This window comes from Schistocerca piceifrons, chromosome 3, assembly GCF_021461385.2.
Source record: "Schistocerca piceifrons isolate TAMUIC-IGC-003096 chromosome 3, iqSchPice1.1, whole genome shotgun sequence".
Classification (NCBI taxonomy): Eukaryota; Metazoa; Arthropoda; class Insecta; order Orthoptera; family Acrididae; genus Schistocerca; species Schistocerca piceifrons.
This window is the reverse complement of record NC_060140.1, coordinates 139,232,282-139,245,276: the sequence shown is the minus strand read 5'-3', so window position 1 is coordinate 139,245,276 and position 12,995 is coordinate 139,232,282. Positions and strand designations below refer to the sequence as shown.

Here is a 12,995-nt window from a genome sequence, read left to right as displayed (position 1 = left end):
ACAGCCTCAACGTAAGTAGTCGCACAGGGTTCCAACGACGGGAGAGATCTTTCTTTTGCTATATTTCTTTGGCACGTGACATTCTGAAACTTGCCACCGGCATGGATTTCTCTTTATTGTTGAGCTGTTTCAGGTAATCAATTCGAGGTCATTGTTGGTTTCTTTCTTTCGCGTTTAACTGCCATTACTGAGTGTCTGACCCTTCGCGACTATTAGCGTAGAACTTTCTTCTTGCACACATTTGAGGTACATGCAGGAATGCAGCGTGATGGTCCATTCAGGCAGTCTAATAATCGCTCAGATGTTGTTCACTGTCTTGTTCCTCACATTACAAACTCAGGAAGGAACGTAGTCGTTGATAAGTGGTACGCCACTGCCCCAGTTGCGACAACATTGTTGGAAGTGAAGCTGACTTCAGGGGAAAAAAAAAAAAAAAAAAAAAATGGTGTGAAGTTCCTGGTGAATTCCTACCCAGTAAATACTGGAACTTGAGTCCAAGTTTGTTTGGTATAAAAAATAATCGTGCATTGTTTCTTATGTTTAAATTGAAGGGGGCTCACTGCTGTCAGCTGCAGCAGGATATTAAGTGGAGTCAGCAGCGACGAGCGGAAACATGTACCGTACTCGGACTCGAACCCGTGATATCCTGCTTACTAGGCTAGGCAGGTGCATGGCGCCATCTGGACACAGCATCTCGTAACTGCACGGCCGATCCACACTACCACCGTGCGCCATCTAGTCTGCGTGTGTCTGGGGTGTGGATCAGCCGTGGGGCGTGCCGAAATAGTCCGCACAGTTGCGAAACGCTGTGTCACGGATGGCGCAGTGGTTAGCGCACCTGCCTATTAGGCAGAATATCCTGGGTTCGAATCCCAGTCCGGTACACATTTTCGCTCGTCGCCGCTGATACGCTTAATGTCCCGCTGCAGCTGACACCGAGCGAGGTGGCGCAGTGGTTAGACACTGGACTCGCATTCGGGAGGACGACGGTTCAATCCCGCGTCCGGCCATCCTGAATTGGGTTTTTCCGTGATTTCCCTAAATCATTCCAGGCAAATGCCGGGATGGTTCCTCTGAAAGGGCACGGCCGACATCCTTCCCTAATCCGATGAGACCGATGACCACGCTGTCTGGTCTCCTTCCCCAAACAACCAGCCAACCAGCAGCTGACAGCAGAGATCCCCTTCAATTAACGTATAATACAGGGCGTTTATAAATGAATATCGGAGTTTTAACGCTTTATAATATTTATCATATTTAACTAACAGTTATAAATGATATGTCACATGAAAGAGCAACTCAAACAGTTTTACGAAGAACCTTATAAATGTTCAGTGTGAGCACCATTTGTCACACGGCACACATCAAGTCTATAGCCGAGTTCATCCCAAACGTTGATAAGTGTGTCTTCAGTGATTGTAGCAACAGTTGCTTCAATCCGGTTTCTTAATTCAGGGAGGTCTGCTGGTAGCGGAGGCACGTACACACTATCCTTGATGAAGCCCCAAAGGAAAAAATCGCATGGCGTTAGGTCGGGTGAGCGTGGAGGCAATGAGTCGCCATCTTCGCTACTACCGCAGTCTAGCGGATTGCGGTGGAAACATTGCGCGCTGCGCATATGCACTGGTACCAAACACAACTGTTTGGGTCGATCTTTCATTCGACATATCATTTACAACTGTAAGTGTGGTGTCACCGCCAGACACCACACCTTTAAATCGGCCGCGGTCCGTTAGTATACGTCGGACCCGCGCGTCGCCACTGTCAGTGATTGCAGACCGAGCGCCACCACACGGCAGGTCTAGAGAGACTTCCTAGCACTCGCCCCAGTTGTACAGCCGACTTTGCTAGCGATGGTTCACTGACAAAATACGCTCTCATTTGCCGAGACGATAGTTAGCATAGCCTTCAGCTACGTCAATTGCTACGACCTAGCAAGGCGCCATTACCAGTTACTATTGATGCTGTAAAACATGTACCATCAAGAGCGATGTTCACCAATTATGGATTAAAGTTAAGTGTTCCAGCAGCTACGTATGTTTTTTGTTAGTCTCATTTCCTTGACCTGTTCCAGACCTCACGCCAGCCTGCGTGAGCTAAAACGCGTGCCCTTTCGGCTTCCTCTCATAGTCGGTTGGCTGTCTTGCCAATCCACAACAGTAAGTTTAATGTAATAAATATTACTAAGCGTTAAAACCCCGATATTTATTTATAAACACCCTATATTTCGCATCTGCGGATTCTGCGTGGTGTCTGTTCTTTCGGACGTGTCCGAAAGGCTCTGAGCAGTAAGCGACTTAACATCTGAGGTCATCAGTCCGCTAGAACTTAGAACTACTTAAACCTAACCAACCTAAGGACATCACACACAGCCACGCCCGAGGCAGGATTCGAACCTGCGACCGTAGTGGTCGCGCGACTCCAGACTGAAGCGCCCAGAACCGCTAGGCCGCACCGGCTAGCCATGTCCGAAAGAACAGACAACAATCATTCATATAATTTCTTATATTCCCAGAAAATCTTAATAGTGTAAATACCATCAATACACATTGATGCCGAGATAGATGCAGAGACAGGTGCCGATAAAAAAGCGAGGAACTGTGACTTTCCACGAATGCAGTAAGGGAGGAATGGTCACATTATTGCGTGACTTATCGCGTAATCGAAATTTAGCATATTTCTTTCAGTACTCATGTGAATAACTTAACATTTTTCTTTATTCAGGGTCAATTGACACTTTTCGCAACATACAGATATCGAAATCATTTTGCAAGTCGTTTTCATCATCTGATGACTTTACGGTAAATGACAGAATCATCTGCAAACAATCTAAGACGGCTACTCAGATTGTCTCCTATGTCGTTAATACATATCAGAAACAGTAGAGGGCCTGTAACACTTCCTTGGCGAACGCCGGATATTACATCTGTTTTACTCGGTGACTTTCCGTCTATCACTCGAGCTGTGGCCTTTCTGACAGGAAATCACGAATCCAGTCGCACAACTGAGGCGATATTCCATAGGCATCCAGTTTGGTTAGAAGACGCTTGTGAGTAACGATGTCGAAAGCCTTCTGGAAAACTAAAAATATGGAATCAATTTGACATTCCCTATCGGTAGCACTCAGTACTTCATGAGTATAAAGAGCAATTTGTGTTTCACAAGAACGATATTTTCTAAATCCGTGCTGACTGTGTGTCAATAAATCGTTTTCTTTGAGGTAATTCATAATGTTCGAATACAGTATATGTTCCAAAACCCTACTGCAAATCGACGTTAGTGATATGGGCCTATAATTCAACGGATTACTCCTACTTCCCTTTTTGGGTATTGCTGTGACTTGAGCAATTTTCCAGTCGTTAGGTACGGAAATTTCACTGCCATCACTTATTAATTTATATGGCATATATCTCTCAATTGCCGTCGATACTATCTCTTTGAAATCAGTCCACATCTTTTCTATGCTTACATGATCAGATTGGAAGAAGTGGAGACTGTCTCTTAAAAAGACGTTAAGAGTATTTTATCAGCTTTTTTAAATAGATATACTTTGCGTTTCTTTTTGATGGATGTAGATGTTACGGTATTCACCCTAGCAGCAACTGCCTTGTGGTCGCTAATCCCTGTTTAACGTCTTGATACTCCCTATTTGTTCAGGAATATTTGTTGCAAGAAGGTCAAATATGCTATCGCAACCATTTACGCTTCGAGTGGGCTCATGAATTAATTGCTCAAAATAATGCTGCGCTATCGAGACGCTATTCACGACCCACTGATTTGCAGCGAAAAGCATAGTACCGGGTTCGAGTCCCAGTCCAGCACATACGAGGGAAGATTGGAAACAAACGCAGAATAACTTTGTTACCAAAGAGTTTAATAGGTAACAAAACAGAACAAATCTTTTATCTTTTCTACGTAGTCACCAACGTTCTCAACACTTTTCTGCCAACGCGATACCAGTTTCAATATGACCTTTTCGTAGAAGTCCATTTGGTTGGAGTATAGCCACCTGCGGACTGCTGATTTCACATTCGTATGTGTCGCAGAGCGTTGGCCGGCCAGGAGTTTCTGCGTGGGACCAACCATACGAAGGTTCGACGGTGCAAGGTGCGGACTGTAAGGTAGATACTGGAGCTTCTCCCATACAAATTCGTCAGTTTCTCTCGAGCAAGAGCAACAACATAGGGGCGAGTATTGTCATGAAGAATTTTGACACCGTCAGCATTAATGTTGTGGCGTTTGTCAGGAAGGGCAAGAGGTAAGCTAACCAAAGTTTTAATGTAGGCTGCAGCATTCACAGTGCTCCCGTGTTCGGCAAAGCCCACCAATAACACACCATTCAAATCCCATAACACTGTCAAAAGCACTTTCCTAGCAGTTTGAGTCACTTTGATTTTTTTCCTTACCGGAGAACCAGCATGTTTCCACATCATATGGGCCTGCTTGGATTTGGTCGTGTAGTGGTATGCCAAAATACCCACGAGTCATCACTAGTGATTATTCCTTTCAAAGAGTGATGACCCGCTGCGGCGAAGTGATCCAAGCTTATCATCATTCACTGGCTCTTGTGATAAGTCTTCAGGTCCTAGGCACCCAGCCAGCACTAACTTTACCAAAGTTCAACGTGTCTTGGACAATATCGTACACCACATCACAGAAAATATTGAACTGTTGCGATAAGGTTCGCAGCTGCACACGTCACTCGTTCAAACTCGCTGCCACAATGGCTCCGACATTCTGCGGGGTTGCAGCTGTTGATACCCACCAGGATCATGGCGAAGTACTGAAGTTCACACGGCCCTCTTGGAAGAATGCACACCACCTGGAGACTTCGCTACGTACCATACAGTCGTCCCCATACACGCCCACGAATGACCCTGTGAATTTCACTCGGCTTATGTCCTTCGGCCCATAAATATCGAGCTATACTTAGCTGCTCTTCACAAGCTGATGAGAGTAACATGCGCGCCATGTTTGTTTCGTAGTTCAGGCTTCTACCGCACATGAAAACGCAACACCCCAAATAGCGCAAACTTCAAATTACAGTGAAGAGCCAAAGAAACTGACACGCCTACCGAATATCAAGTAGGCCCCCAACAAGCAGGCAGAAGTGGCGCAACACGATGTGGCATGGATTCGACTAATGTCTGAAGTAGTGCTGGACGTAACTGACACCATGAATCCTGCAGGGAGAACGACCTCTCTTGAACAGCACGTTGAAAAGCACCCCAGATATGCTCAATAATGTTCGTGTCTGGAGAGTTTGGTGGTCAGCGAAAGTTTCTAAACTCAGAAGAGTGTTCCTGAAGTCACTCTGTAGCAATTCTGGAACTGTAGGGCCCCGCATTGTCCTACTGGAATTCCCCAAGTCCGTCGGAATGCACAGTGGACATGAATAGATGCAGGTGATCAGACAGGATCTACATCTACATCTACATCTACATGGATACTCTGCAAATCACATTTAAGTGCCTGGCAGAGGGTTCATCGAACCACCTTCACAATTCTCTATTGTTCCAATCTCGTATAGCACGCGGGGAGAATGAACACCTATATCTTTCCGTACGAGCTCTGATTTCCCTTATTTTATCTTTGTGATCGTTCTTCCCTCTGTAAGTCGGTGTCAACAAAATATTTTCGCATTCGGACCAGAAAGTTGATGATTGGAATTTTGTGAGAAGATTCCGTCGCAACGAAAAACGCCTTTCTTTTAATGATGTCCATCCCAAATCCTGTATCATTTCTGTGACACTCTCTCCCATATTTCGCGATAATACAAAACGTGCTGCCTTTCTTTGAACTTTTTCGATGTACTCAATCAGTCCTATGTGGTAAGGATCCCACACCGCGCAACAGTATTCTAAAAGAGGACGGACAAGCGTAGTGTAGGCAGTCTCATTAGTAGGTCTGTTACATTTTCTAAGTGTCCTGCCAATGAAATGCAGTCTTTGGCTAGCCTTCCCCACATTTTCTATGTGTTCCTTCCAATTTAAATTATTCGTAATTGTAATTCCCAGGTATTTAGTTGAATTTAACGCATTCTTTTTAGCACTCATGTGGATGACCTCACACTTTTCGCTATTTAAGGTCAACTGCCACTTTACGCACCATTTCGATATTTCTTCTAAATCGTTTTGCAATTTGTTTTGATCTTCTGATGACTTTATTAGTCGATAAACGACAGCGTCATCTGCAAACAACCGAAGACGGCTGTTCAGATTGTCTCCCAAATCGTTTATATAGATAAGGAACAGCAAAGGCGGGCCTATAACACTACCTTGGGGAACGCTTGCAATCACTTCTATTTTACTCGATATCTTTCCGTCAGTTACTACGAACTGTGGCCTGTCAGACAGGAAATCACAGTTCCAGTCATATAACTGAGACGATATTCCATAAGCACGCAATTTCACTACGAGCCGCTTGTGTGGTACAGTGTCAAAAGCCTTCCGGAAATACAGAAATACGGAATCGATCTGAAATCCCTTGTCAATAGCAGTCAGCACTTCATGTGAATAAAGAGCTAGTTGTGTTTCACAAGAACGATGTTTTCTAAACCCATTTTGACTGTGTGTCAATAGACCGTTTTAGGTAATTCATTACGTTCGAACACAATATATGTTCTAAAATCCGGCTGCATATCGACGTTAACGATATGGGCCTGTAATTTAGTGGATTACTCCTACTACCTTTCTTGAATACTGGTGTGCAACTTTCCAGTCTTTGGGTACGGATCTTTCGTCGAGCGAACGGTTGTATATGATTATTAAGTATGGAGCTAATGCATCAGCATACTCCGAAAGGAACCTAACTGGTATACAGTCTGGACCAGAAGACTTGCTTTTGTTAAGTGATTTATGTTGCTTCACTACTCCGAGGATATTTACTTCTACGTTGCTCGTGTTGGCAGCTGTTCTCGATTCGAATTCTGGAATATTTACTTCGTCTTCTTTTGTGAAGGCATTTCGGTGCCTGTAACGACTTGGGCATCAGTGCATTCTATTAGCGCTTGGAACTCTGGTACTTTCTCAACACAGGTACGACAATTTACAACTGTTATACCAATGGTTCCTGTATCTGCGTTCCTCCTGTGCTCAGCCTGCACCCTTTGTGACTGAACCCCTTCTTGTGTTTTCCCGAGACCCTCTAACCTAAAAAACCGCCCAGTCCACGCCACACAGCCCCTGCTACCCGTGTAGCCGCCTCCTGCGTACTACGGATCCCATATCACTCCAACTGCACACGCCGCGCACCATTACAGAGCCTCCACCAGTTTGAACAGTCCCCTGCTGACGTGTACGGTCCGTGGTTTCATGAGGTTATCTCTATATCCGTACACGACCATCCGATCGATGCAACTTGAAACCCGACTCATCCGACCAGGCAACATGTTTCCAGTCATCAACAGTCCAATGTCGGACGCCTAGTAAAGCTTTGTGTCGTTCAGTCATCAAAGGTACACGAGTGGGCTTTCGGCTTCGAAAGCCCATATCGATGACGTTTCGTTCAGTGGTTCGCATGCTGACACTTTTTGATGGCCCAGCATGGAAATTTGCAGCAAACTGCGGATGAGTTGCACTTCTGTCACGTTGAACGATTCTCTTGAGCCGTCGTTGATTCCGTTGTTGCAGGACCTTTTTCCGGTCGCAGCGATGTCGGAGATGTGCTATTTTACCGGATTCTTGATATTCACGGTACAATCGTGGAATTATCGTACGTCAAAATGCACACTTCTTCGCTACCTCGGAGATACTGTATCCCATCGCTCGTGCGACGACTATAACACCACGTTCAAGCTCACTTAAATCTTGATAACCTGCAAATGTAGCAGCAGTAGCCGACCTAACAACTGCGCCAGATACTTGTTGTCTTATACAGGCGTTGCCGACCGCAGTGCCATATTCTGCCTGTTTACATATCTCTGTATTTGAACACGCATGCCTATACCAGTTTCTTTGGCGCTTCATTGTATATCGTCATGAAATTTCAATATTCCAGCTGCAACACCAAGGGAAGAAAATATTATTGTGTTACTTTCTGATCCTTCCTCGCCGGCCTAAGTAGCCGAGCGGTTCTAGGCGCTACAGTCTGGAACCGCGCGACCGCTACGGTCGCAGGTTCGAATCCTGCATCGGGCATGGATGTGTGTGATGTTCTTAGGTTAGTTAGGTTTAAGTAGTTATAAGTTCTAGGGGACTGATGACCTCAGAAGTTAAGTCCCATAGTGCTCAGAGCCATTTGAACCATTTTTTTTTTATCCTTCCTCGTAGCTGTATTCTGCCAGCAAATGTGAAGAAGTCGATTGCTGATAAGGTTCAAATGGTTCAAATGGCTCTGAGCACCATGGGACTTAACTTCTGAGGCCATCAGTCCCCTAGAACTTAGAACTACTTAAACCTAACTAACCTAAGGACATCACACACATCCATGCCCGAGGCATGATTCCAACCTGCGACCGTAGTGGTCGCGCGGCTCCAGACTGTAGAGCCTAGAACCGCTCGGCCACTCCGACCGGCCTGCTGATAAGGGAAGTGCGTGGAAATATGAATACATAATACGAAATACTTTGTTTTTAGAGATATGAAACTACTGAGTTCAGATCTGTGGCTACCTGCAGATCGAGACGCGAGCGCATGGGCGGTCTTGGCTTCCTTCACACCGCAGATTCGTCCGAGCAGCGCTCTCTGACGGCGGCAGGGGTAGCAGCTGCAAAATGAGAAATAGTAGCGTTACGCATATGCCTAGTTTCTCCCTGATCTTTATGGGTAATTCGTTTTTTTTTTCGAAACGTGGCAGTATCTAACTACACAGACGTAAATAAAATCCCAACACCAAGAAGGAGTTGTGCGATATAAACGAATGTTGGTAGGCATGTGCCTACAGCTGAAAGATGACGTCTATTCAAATTTCGCGGCACTCTTACAAGACTGGCGGCAGGAGCGCCATTATGAGGATGTAAATCAAACTGGTTTAAAAACACGCACTAACTATCGTGAGCGTTGGTTACCTTTGACATTCGGCGTTATGCACAGATGTTAGCCAACAAAGCCTTTAAGACGACAAAGACGTTGTTATCAGCACCCCACTGAGTTTGAACGAGGTCGTGTATAAGGGCTGGATGTTCCTTCTGCGATACTGCAGAAAGACTTGGCAGAAATGTGGCTACTGTACATGATTGCTGGTAGCGGTGGTCGCGAGAATGTGTGAAGACCGGGCACCAGACGGCCACTAACACTAGGGAAAACCATCGTGATCGGCCTATGGCTCTGGCGCATTATACTGCATCTGCAGCAGCAATGTCAACAACAACTGGTACCACAGTGATACAACGAACTGCTACAAGTCGCTTACTTCAGGGATAGCTCCAATCCAGACACCGTTAGGATGCATTCCACTGATCCCAAACCATCGCCATTTATGATTTGAGTTGTGTCAAGCGAGAGCTCATTGGAGGGTACCGTGGATGTCTATTGTATTTTCGATGGAAAGTGGTTCTGGTTCGGTGTCACTGATGGCCGTGAGTTGGTTAGGAGGAGGCCAGATGAGGGCCTGAAGTCAGTCTTCCTCCAAGCTAGACACACTGGACCTACACCTAGAGCTATGGTCTGGGGTGCGATTTCGTATGACAGCAGTAGCACTGTCGTGGTTATCTCATCCACCCCGACTGCAAAGTCGTACGTGAGTCGATGATTCTATCTATCGTACGGCCATTCAGTAACAGCAGTCCAGAAGGTGTTTTCCAACAGAATAACGCTCGCCCACACATCGCTGCCGTAACGCAGCATGCTCTACAGAGTGTCGATATATTGCCTTGGCCTGTTCGATCACCAGACGTGCGTCCAGTAGACCACATATGGGATATCATTGGCTGATAACTCCCGCGTCATCCACAAACAGCGTTAACCGACCCTGCGCTGACGGACAGGCATGGAACTCCATCCCCTGACATCCAGCACCTGTACAACACGATGCATGCACGTTTGCTTGCTTACAGTCAACATTCTGGCGGATACACCTGTTGTTAATGTACCAGTGTTTGACATTAACAATGACTTACGTCCCGCTTACTTTAACGTGAAATCTTGCAATGTTAACGCTTAAATATGGTGCCTAGTCAAATGTATTCCCGCTATTTCGTTAACCTGCATTAATATTTTTTTGGTTTTGCGATTTTTTTTCGTCAGTGTATTCGGTGATACACACAATGCACCAGGTGGAATGGTCAGTATTCAGGGATATGGCAGGAACGTTCATTCTAACCAAAAAAGTCGAGTAAACATGAGTTCTAAAAAGTATACATTAAGAACTATGAGCACTTCATCCTCGATACTACTTTAAGCTCTTTACTTTCAGTATTTTGGAAGGAGGTAGTATGAACCTAAATCTGAAAGAATAGTCCAGTGAACATATGCTGTAAAGTGCATACCTCATGAGCTATGAACACTTACTCAGCTTCGTTACTGTGAAACACACATCTTCTATTGAACAAGTGCTCTTGGCTCTTAAGGTATGCAATTTAGAGTCCGTGTTTTCTTGACAATTTCTTCTTGTATTGGTCCACACTATCTCCTTCTAAAATTTTGAAATCAAAGAACTTACAGGGGAAGAAATTTGTTTCACAGTATCGAAGATGAGCTCATAGCTCTTAAGGTATGCATTTTAGGGCGCATGTTCACAAGACGTTTTTGCTTCTTATTATCATTCCTGTCATATCTTTGAATACTGATCATTCATCCTTTATACTGTCTCAAGTAAACAGTTGTTTTTGTTGTTGTCGTAGTGTTCAGTCTCAAGACTGCAACTCTCCATGATACTACAACCTGTGCAGGAACCTTCATCTTTGACTAACTACTGCAACCTGCATCTGTTTGAATATCCTCTGCAATTTCCCCTCCCTCCCCCCCCCCCCCACACACACACTTCCCACCATTACCAAATTGACAGTAATTTGATGCTTCTGGGTGTGTCCTACCAACCAGTCTCGTCTTTTAGTCAAGTTATGCCACAAATTTCTTTTTCCCCCAATTCTCTTGAGGTCCCCCTCAGTGGTTACATAATCTACCCATCTAATCCTCAGCATTCTTCTGTAGCACCACATTGCAGAAGCTGTATTTTCTGCTTGTCCGAACTGGATCTCTCCCTCGTTTAACTTCTATACATGGCTACATTCCAAATAAATACCTTCAGAAAATACTTCCTGACACTTAAGTCCACACTCAATATTAGAAGATTTCTCTTCTTCGGTAACGCGTTTCTTGCCATTGCCGGTCTACGTTTTATGTCCTTTCTACGTTAGTCGTTATCGAATACTTTGTGTCTCAAACAGCAAAATTCATCTTTTGCTCTTTGTGCCTCATTTGTTAATCTAATTCCCTCAGTATAACCAGTTTAAATTCGACAACACTCCATTACTTTTGTTTTACATTTGTTGATATTCACCTGATAATGTCTTTCTTAGACACTACCAATTTCGTTCAGTTGCTCTTCCAAGTCTTTTACCGTCTCTGGCAGAACTGCAATGTCATGGCAAAACTTAAGAGTTCTCGTTTCTTCTCCCTGAACTTCAATTCCTTCTCCAAAGTTTTCTTTCGTTTCCATTACTGCGTGCTCAGTGTAACGATTGAATGACATTGGGGATAGCCTACAAGCCTGTCCCTCTCCCTTCACAACCGCTTCTTTCTGTGATGCTCTTCGCCTCTTACAACTGCAGTCTCGTTTCTGCATACGTTATAAGTGGTCCCTCGTTCCCTGTACTGTATCTCTGCTACCTTCTTTCAGTATTTCAAATAGTGTATTCTACTCAATATTTTCAAAGCTCTCTCAAATCTGCAAATGTTATATATTTTTTAGGTTTGCCATTCTTCAATCTGTCCTCTAACATGAGACGAAGGGTCAGTATTACTTCTCGTATTTCTTCATTTCTTTCAAGCCCAAACTATGTACTCATTTACACATCCAAACAGTCTGCCAATATGCTGGCAGCGTAAAGACCAAAATTGCAGCGATTTGTCACAATACGTTCCACGCATATTCTTAGGTGTAATGTGACTATTATATTTCGCAGCGCACTATCTGCCAGCTTCATACTGAACCACCACCAACTAACCACCGCAGAGAAAGCCGTCAATATCTTGAAACAACTAGCCAGCAGAGAATGAGAACAAAGTCTGCAGACAGTCATATACACCTACAAAAAACTCACCACTCCCATCTTCGGCTGTGCAACTGCTGCATGGATCTTCGACCCTCCAATCGTTGAACAAGATGCACTGCGCCTCTCTTTTCGTGTCCAATACCACCCCCACTACCAGCTCTATCCCTCCAATCCTCTATCATCTCCCAGCTGGTTAAGTTACCACTACTTTTCGCTAGTCCTATACCTCCTGCAAACCCTAACCCGAACTTCCCTTTGTATCCTCCATTCTTGGAAACTCAAGATTGTCAATGCTTCTCCCACCTCCTTACATCTTCCTCTTTCCACGTCGTTTTCTGAGATCATTTCAGGCTACTTCATCTTCATCGTCATCATCATCATTTAAGACTGATTATGCCTTTCAGCGTTTAGTCTGGAGCATAGCCCCATTATAAAATTCCTCCATGATCCCCTATTCAGTGCTAACATTGGTGCCTCTTCTGATGTTAAACCTCTTACTTCAAAATCATTCTTAACCGAATCCAGGTACCTTCTTCTTGGTCTGCCCCGACTCCTCCTACCCTCTACTGCTGAACCCATGAGTCTCTTGGGTAACCTTGCTTCTCTCATGCGTGTAACATGACCCCACCATCTAAGCCTGTTCGCCCTGATTGCTACATCTATAGTGTTCATTCCCAGTTTTTCTTTGATTTCCTCATTGTGGACACTCTCCTGTCATTGTTCCCTTCTACTAGTACCTGCAATCATCCTAGCTACTTTCACATCCGTAACCTCAACCTTGTTGATAAGGTAACCTGAATCCACCCAGCTTTCGCTCCCATACAAGTTGGTCGAAAGATTG

The 12,995-nt window shown here is 44.7% G+C and overlaps 1 non-coding gene across 1 annotated transcript; it reads left to right on the top strand.

Annotated features, from left to right (window-relative positions):
• The first annotated feature begins 810 nt into the window (after positions 1 to 810).
• Trnan-auu lies at positions 811 to 885 on the top strand. The gene has a single exon. It is a non-coding gene; the product is annotated as a tRNA-Asn (tRNA).
• The last annotated feature ends 12,110 nt before the right edge of the window (positions 886 to 12,995 follow it).